At 44.6% G+C, this 9,115-nt stretch overlaps 1 pseudogene; it reads left to right on the top strand.

Moving 5' to 3' along the window:
• The first annotated feature begins 260 nt into the window (after positions 1-260).
• Positions 261-1,609, top strand: LOC125554804 (annotated as a pseudogene).
• The last annotated feature ends 7,506 nt before the right edge of the window (positions 1,610-9,115 follow it).

Below are 9,115 nucleotides of genomic sequence, written 5' to 3'. Positions count from 1 at the left end.
ACCCAAATATCCATCCAGCAGCCGGCTCCTGAGTACATGAAGTTTCACATACATATATAAACTGGTGCAATCGAACGTAAAAAAGAGCAAGGTGGGACTATTTAAGAAAACTAATCCTTTTTCAGACAAGAAGCATAGCATAGCTCCTGTGGTCGCTGACATGGAGTTTCGGTGGAAGCTCACGAGTTCGACTCCATTTGCAGCTAATGTTTTTGCCTCCTCGAGCCTGCTAAGTTGGGCCATAGGACAGGCTGCGAACGATGGATGGGCTAAAGCCCGTGAAGCCACGCGCCAGCCACAAGATCGGTACGGACAAAAGAGTTCGGAGTAAATACGAAACGTTTTTTCCTCGTTCACGAAACGTTTTTGTTTGCCAAATTAGTACCACCTCATTTATATTATCATTATTATTATATTATATTATTATTATTATTATTATTATTATTATTATTAGGGAAAGATATGGGAAAAATCGTAATATAAACAAGATGGTACTAATAGCATGTTCGTCCGTCCGTCCAACCTGGTTCGTATATCGCATATATCAACCCAATCCGTTCAAAAAAAAAACCTGATCTATCTCGACCAACATACGACTATCGCTCAATCCCGCTCGATCCGTTTCCGACCAGCATACGGCCTCGGCGGGCTCCTCTCCGTGGTCGTGCAGGAGGCGCTGATCACCGTCAAGTGCGTGCACCGGGTGCGCGTCCGTGCAGTCAAGTCCGGCCGCTACAACACCAGCATCGACGCATACGGGCGCTCCGCCTCGGTGGACGTGGCGAGCTCTACGCGGACGAGGAAAGGCGCTTCCTGCTCCTGGTGGACGTGCCGAGGGCCGGCAACGCGGACGACGTGACGCAACTCGTGAAGGTGACCTGCACCTATCGCGACACGGCGACCGGACGGTGCTGGACGTGGCCGACGAGGACGTGGCAGTGCACAGGCCGGTGGAGCTAGCCAAGGACCAGCAACCATCCATGGATGTGGCGCGTGAGACATTCCGCGTGGAGGCGACGGAGGACATCGCGGTGGCGCGTGCGGCCGCAGAGCATGGCGAGTACGCGGAGGCCGCGAGGATACTGGAGCGCAGACGGGAGGCGCTGGTGCCGGCGCTGGCCGACGACACAAGGTGCAGGGCGCTGGTGGAGGAGCTACGGGAGCTGAGCACCCGCGTGGTGAGCCGGCGGGAGTACGAGAAGTCGGGGCACGCGTGCATCCTGACCGGCTACAGCTCCCATGCACAGCAGCGCGCCGCGTCGGCCTTCATGGCCGATGCCGAGGGGTACGGTTGTCCCCAGCCAGCCGGGGCAGCTCCTACCGCGACGCTGTCGATTCTTGGTTTTGGAGCGGCTGGGGCGTACGCGACGCCGGCGATGCAAATGATGGTTGCTGAAAACACGCGAGTTCATATTGTTAGCCAACATCAACCCTAGATCAAAACCATTGGTGGATTTCTCCGTGCTATGCTATGTTTTCCTGCTCGTACAATTTATAGGTCAGGTGTGGTGAGGTGAAAATCTCCGCCCTGTTGGGATCCTGCCCGGATGTGATAATGGTGGGCGAGGTGTTTCAGGCCCTTCGAACCGCGGTGTCGGCATCCATGTGATCCCTGCCTTTGCCGGCGATCTCTATCCCCCGTACAGTACCCTGATCTTTTGTTTGGGTGGTTTATGGCTGAAACGAGTGTGAATGTGATGAGTCTGCATCTTGGTCATGGTTTTTTTTCCGGTCATGGTTGTTTGAGTAAATTACTGGCTTACTGGCATCCTTTATGATCATTAGCATGTACCAGCGGAGTTTAATTCCATGCTTAACTTGCAGATGCATATAATAAGTTAGAAAATAATTTTATACTTATAAATTGCACAATGATGTCATAATTGTAGTTTCAGATGGTGGATTTAAGATAACTGACATAAGGACACAATAAGCCTCAAGGTCAACTCATATGCTAACAGGTGCTACATCTCAAAGATTTACTATGTCGTGTACTCATAATAAGTGTCGAAGAAGTGTATCATGTCTGAGCATAAATCATCGATAAGAATCTTCCATTATTTTCCTTAATGATATGATCATAGATGGCACAACTTACACTTTGGGAATAGTTGAGAAGTAGTTGTCCCAAGATATAGACCTTTTCAGCATACTTTTACCATTCATTTAGATGTCAATATTTTTTTAATACAAATAAGCATAGAGTACAAGAATATATTTTCATACAAATTTATTAACATATATCTGTCGCGATCATGGTGGGAAGAAATATAGGCGGCCACACAGATGGGGGTTAAAATATAGGACATTGACCTGTGTATGGGTGGGGAGGGGCGGGGGAGGTGGTCTCAGCAATGCTTATTGAGGCTAGATTGTGTGTTAACTTTTTATCCCGTTGCAACACACGGGTATTTTTACTAGTAATAATAAAGCACGGGTTGAGTCTGTCGGGTTCACCGTCACGGTGTTTTTCTAAAAAGGTCCTTATACTCTATGGTAATTGAACCCACGGTCCTTGTGATAAGTCAATCCGAAACGTTACGTGCTAGAGAAAAGGAAAGAAAAATTACCCACGCACCCGCATGAGTCTGCAGTTGCCTCCCAATCCAATCTCCACCTCCTACCATGCCCCGCCTCGCCTCACCACACGCCGCTGGCCGCCGCCACGCCCCGCCACCACCTACCCTGTCGGCGCGCCTAACCCTATCCCAAGTGCCCCCACACCCGCGACCTTCCACGGCCGGCGACACTCGATGTCGCGGCCGTTGACGGCTCCCTGGCCCCTGCTACCATGGTGCCGCCGGGACTCCTCGCCGCTGCTTCGACCTCGACAATGGTTTTCCCAACTCCGCTGGCTTGGCCACCAGCCACTTCTTCCCGGTGTAACATCCCAAATTTTTAATTTGGAATGTTATACATAGATCATTCATGCATATCATATTTTATTGCATATTCCTTTGGCTAGCTCCTAGAAATTCTACGCAACTCAAGGACCCACGGAGAGAGTTAGGAATTTCGTTATTTTCATATTTGAGTTTTCTCAAATTTTGAAAAAAGGAGGATCATTTGATTTTAATTATTTTATCTTCAAATATTTCTTTTATAAAATTAAAAGAAAGAGGATAAAATGACTTCCTCAAAGTAAAGAAATATTGGAGATTTAATATTAAAATCGAATAAGATTTTTATTCGGAGTTTTATTGCTATTTTATTTGAATTAGGAAAAAAATGCGTTTTTCAAAATTGCATTTTAGGCCCAAATAAATGTTCACCTTGTCCGGCCTATTTTTAGAAGACGGAGAAAATTTATTTCATGATTTTTGGAGTCCGTTTAGTATTTCTTTTCTTTCTTTTTCTGCACGTCAGAATTATTTAAAAAACAACCGACCTACGGGCCGTATCCGGCCCGGACTCCTCCCAGCCCCTCCTTATAAGCCGCGCCGCCGAGCCCACCGCAGCCCAACCAGCCCCGCCGCCGCCCAAACCCTAACCCTAGCGCCGCCGCCGCCTAGAGCCGCCGCCGCCGCCGTGCCGCACCGCCCGCTGCCGCCGCTCGTCGCCGCCGCCCGCTGCCGCTGCCGCCTGTCGCCATCGACAACCGCCGCTGGAGCCGCCGCACCGCCGCCCGCCGGAGTTCGAGGTAGCCGTCGGTTTTTTAAAGCCGATCGGTTTTATTTCGTAAACCCTAGTTTCGTTTTTTTATTATTAATAGATCGGTTCGCCGGTTTTCTCGGTTTAGTTATTTAGCGGGCGTTCGTCCGTATGTTCATTTTAATGAACGGTTTTTCGTCCGTTAGTCGCAGACAACGAACGTTCGTTCGTTTGCCTGTTCGTCAGTTTTTCTTTTTCTCGGATTTTTCGCGATTATTTTCGATCGCGATTTCTGATTCAATTTTCGTTTTAGTTTATCTTTTTCGCTCGTTTATCGGAATCAGGCGATTCAAGCGCCTAGATCTTCAACTCGAAGCCCTCTTTCCGTTTAACCAACTTGAACAAGATTTTGGCATTGTAAAATTTGATTTTAGTATAGATTAGTAATTAGATCTTGTTTCTTTCGCAGTTTGAGTTTCGTTGCTCCGTTTGATTTGATTCTTTTTGCAAACCGGAGTTCTTAAGTTGAACTTTCTGATTAGATCTTCTTATTCGTGTTTTACCCGTGCTTCTTTGCTTGATTGCTTATATATACTATTGCTTGTTTGTGATAGAACAACCGGAGTGCGAAGCATGCTACTACGAGTCTCTAGGTTTTGCGGATCATCGGCAAGGCAAGCAACACTTTGATCATACCCCTTTATCATCCAGTTTTTATGCATTAGTTCCTATCCTCAAACATTGCATGAGTAGGTTGTGACATAACATGTGGGTTTGGGAAGTAGTTGATGAGGTAGAACCTATTGCCCTGTTATTATCAAACCCTTGGGAGTTACTTCTACGTATTGCTTATATTGCTATGCTATGCTCATAGACGTGGTTTGGGTGAGTGAATCCATGATAAACGTGAGATTGTTAATTAACGGTTCAACTTAAGGTGGCAATTTTAATACACATCTGGGTGGATTGCTTGTCGGGCACCTGGAGAATCCAGTGTTGTCCTAGGATATCCCGGAGGACCCGTGTGATAATCCTAAGGTCCGCCACCCAGGCTCAAAGGGAACTGAGATATTTCATGATAGAAACTTCCGTGTGCAGCCACAAGCTATTATGGGCTCTAGCATAGTTGAGTAAGTTGCATGACCTCTTCCAGTGGTAGGCTAGCAGATGTAGGGGATGTAGGTTGGTACTGTCTATCCGGGGTTAGAGTTAATGCTTCTGAAAGACTGTGTCTCGGTCATCCGTTTCTCAAACACCATGTAGTGCGAGAAATCCAACGGAGGAGATCGAGTCTTGTGGGAAAAATTGCGCAAACCTCTGTAGAGTGTACAATCTAATACTTCGATTATCAACATCTTGAGTATCTAGTACTTCGATTATCATATGTATCTCATCACTCTAATTTAATATTGTTGGGTTGATAATTACTTTTAATTGGGATTGAGTTGGAGGAACCTTCTCAATGATGTTTCAACTACCATGATAGTTAAATAAAATCTATTCCTTTGTTGTAGGGGAAAATGGCTTTTCGCAAAACTATAACCATAGAGCCTTTCCACCAGCCAAATATGCATGCAGTGATAGCATTATTCAGTTCTTGCTCTACTGTGTTATATTGCCAACATATTTCATGTGCTGGCCCGTTTTCGGGCTGCAACGTATTATGTTACAGACTTTTCAGACGAGGAGTAAGGTTTGTTAGGTCGGTGCCGTGCAGCTCAGCTATGCCGTTGGAGTTGATGGCTCACTTTATCTTCCAAGCCTTCTGCTGTTATCGTATTAGATGGTCTTAAGCCATATTTATTGTAATAAGTTTTCTTTTGAGACATTCGATGTAATAAGTGTGTAATTGCTACCTTGTTATAAATCCTTCGAGTACTGTGTGTGTCAGCATTACCGATCCAGGGATGACACTAAAACACAGAGACTTGACCGTTTGAGGTCGGGTCGCTACACCCGGTGCCCTCCCGCCGTCCGACCCATCCGCCTGGCTCTCACGGCGAACATCGCCGCCACCCTGCTGTGACACGAGGTGATATTCTTCTTAGTGACGGCTTGATTCTTCCTAGATAAGTTCTTCTTTCTACTGTACCTCTTCATGGAAAAATCTGATTGCCTAAGAATTCCCCAATTTGCCAGAGTTTTTTGGTGGAAGATTGGAGTGAGCTTTTCATCGGAATTATACTTTGATTCTATCCAATCTTACCGTGATAGTAAATATTCCCCTTTGGTTCATATGAAAGGAAACTTGTAGCTCTTTATTAGGTCGTCACTTTAACTGTATGCAAGTGTGTTCAGTTCAGCTAGACGTAACTCACTGACATATGAGATTCCACTGGGCCTGATAACAATTTAAAAATGTAGTATTAGACCAAGAGTTTTTGTGTATTACAGAACATGTCCTATAAATATGTCAGTTACAAATAGAAGTGGTATTAATGAGGAAACACAACACACATGTAGTAGATGAATTGTATGAAGTAAATCGCCCTGGAATGATGGTTGCTGAATGCTACAATTGTGCTTGATATTTGATAGTCATCTACATGGACGACCTTCAAGCACCAATAACTTAATCCTTTGAGGTTTTGTACTTCTTTCTTCAGTACAGACGTAATATTGTTTGGTGCCTCCCATATTTGGATGTGAAAAAAAAGAAGATTTATATTTTAAGAAATAATAGATTATCAACAAGAAAATTTGGTCCCAACCGGACTACTACTTGTAAATGTTTTGTCTTTCATCCAAGGGGATATCATACTTCTCCTAATCACGATTATCGTGTAACTCAAAAATGGTAGGATGGTAAGTACTACATCCTTTTTTGGTATGGCAAAAAAATACATCTTACCCATTTGATGATTTGCATCTGCAGCTGAACAATAATGGAAGAAAAAGGAGTACAAGCTTTACATAATGTACCTACAGCAACAATGGTTGCCCCACCAAACATCACTAGAGGATTGAGAAGGAAAACGTTGATTTCTACAATCAGGTTCTATTGGCCGTTGAAGCATTAGCATGATGAAGATTCTGGAACAGTGCAAGACATGCCCAAGCCCAAGGTCTTCCCTTAGCCGGTGAAGCACCTGAGCCGATGTCGAGCAATACCCCCTGAATACTCTTTCATTGTATTCTTTCCAGGCATGCAACCATATCAGCTGCACCAGGGAGCTCCATGCACGGCGGTACTACTTCCGAAGGTGTAGTACATGAAATTGTATGTAAATCTCCTTGAAATGATTGTTGCTTAATACTACGTTATGCTTGATAGTCATCTACCTGGACGACTTCAAGCGCCAATAGGTAGATTTTGTACTTCTTTTTTCAGTACAGAGATAATACTGTTTCTTGCTTCCTAATGTTTGGACGAGAAAACAAAGACGCTTTACATTATAAGAAATAATAGATTATTAATAAGAAAATAAGGTCGCCAGACTCCTACTTCTATAGGTTTTGTCTTCAACGTATGGGGATATCATACTTTATCTGATCACAGTTGCCGTGTAACCTTATGATGGTTAGTTACTAAATCCTTTTTTTGCAGACATAAGACTTATATTACTCAATCAATAAGTTCTTACAATCATCAATCACCAGATCACGGACCGTAGCTGGCCCAGATCCTAACCACGTAACAGTTCTACCTTCTAATCTCGCAAAACCCGCTAGACCATCGCTAGCTTTATTTAGGCTACGAAAAACATGTGAGATAGTACTCATCCTCAAACTTCTGAGGTACTTAATTTCCTTTATGAGTGAGGAGTAGACAAAATGATCAACTTCAGGGTCTTGAATCATAGACACCGCCATGCTTGAATCCATTTCAATTTCAATAGGGGAGTCGCTTCTTTGGAGGGCGAGGGATAAACCCTCCATACAAGCACACAACTCTGCCTCAAGCGCGTCTCGACAGATGTGAAGGTGTCTGCAAGCAGAAAAAATAACCTCCCCATGCTCATTACACAGAATCATGCCCGCTCCTGCATCACCATCTTGGCCCCATGACCCATCTGAATTCAGCTTGACCCAGCCCGGCTTCGGCTGCACCTAGGGTAGTTGTGGTGGTATTTTTGCAACATGTGAGTCCGGGGCCTTGTATGTTATGGACACCTTCCCCTTGGCCTGGTCCATTGATGAGTTCAGTTTAATACCCATTAACGAATCCATATAGCTCCGGAGGAATCTAACAGAAGCATCAACCGGCGGAGCCGGCTTGTTATGTGTAACTTCGTTCCGAATGAACCAACACCTCCAGAAGACCTTCAGAACCATGAAACGAGAAATATAATCCAGCTGTGCAATGGCAAATAACCACTCCTTCCCCGATTTCACAAAAAGTCTTGAGCTGGTAAACTCCATACCTTGGACATAGCAGTGTACAACTGACGAGCAAGCGGGCAGTTTAGCATCGGATGAAAGTTGTCCTCCGGTTCTAGAGCACACACAGGGCAAAGACTTGAGACCTCCAAACCAATTTTATGTTTGTTCTTCCAGGTTGGAAGAGAATCTATAGCTAGCCGCCAGGCAAAATTCCTTACAGTGGGCGGCACCCCACAGGACCAAATGTCCTTCCAGCAACTCCTGCTTCCCAAGGGATTGGAACTGGATGCGACCGCACTACCTCGATGTGCTTCCTCAAAAGCCAGAAAGTAAGCTGTTTTAACAGAGAAAACTCCCAATCTTCCTGGCCCCCATGCTAAGATATCTTCATCCAATCTCGGTGATGGCTTTATTTTTAGAATTTCCATTACGTCAGCCCGCACAAAGTATCTAGACAGGAGATCATACTTCCAAGCCCCACTTTCATTCAACAATTCAGAAACAAAACGGATTCTGCACGTTCCTTGCCGCGAGATGGGCTTATAAGAGTACGGCCGAGGGATCCAGCTATCCGTCCATACCCTGATACTACGACCATTACCAACACGCCACAGTAAACCTTTTTTTAGTAAGTCCAGGCCATGACTGATGGCCTGCCAAGAGGAAGATACATTTCCCGAAAAAACAGTGTCCTCTAACTTGCCGTTGGGGTAGTACCTTGACTTTAAAACTCTAGCACACAAGCTATCCGGATTCGCAATAAGTCTCCAAGCCTGTCGAGCCAACAAAGCCTGGTTGATTAAAAAATACATCTTACCTATTTAATGATTTGCAAGATCGGCTGAACAATTATTTCCACCGAACACATGTCTTTGCTTGGCTTAGTATACAAGACAAAAAAATGTAAATTCTAACATACATTTTATTATTGAGACAATTGCATTTTTACCCCTAGTTGGTTCCTACCCACGGGTTTTGCCCTTACTTTTCGAGCTTGCTCAGTTTTGCCCTTACTTTTTCCGTCGAGGTACCTCGAATGCCCTTTGACCATTTGACCAAAACTTTGAAAATTCATAACTAATTCATATTAACTCAGAAAAATGCAAATAAAATATCAAAATGTTCAGATAAACATTACCTTTATGTGCATATCATTTGCATTCAGGACAAAAGCGCCCTTTAAACAACCTGAGGTAATTAA

The sequence above is a fragment of the Triticum urartu genome, chromosome 4, assembly GCF_003073215.2.
Source record: "Triticum urartu cultivar G1812 chromosome 4, Tu2.1, whole genome shotgun sequence".
Taxonomy (NCBI): domain Eukaryota; kingdom Viridiplantae; phylum Streptophyta; class Magnoliopsida; order Poales; family Poaceae; genus Triticum; species Triticum urartu.
This window is presented reverse-complemented; position numbering and strand designations above follow the sequence as displayed.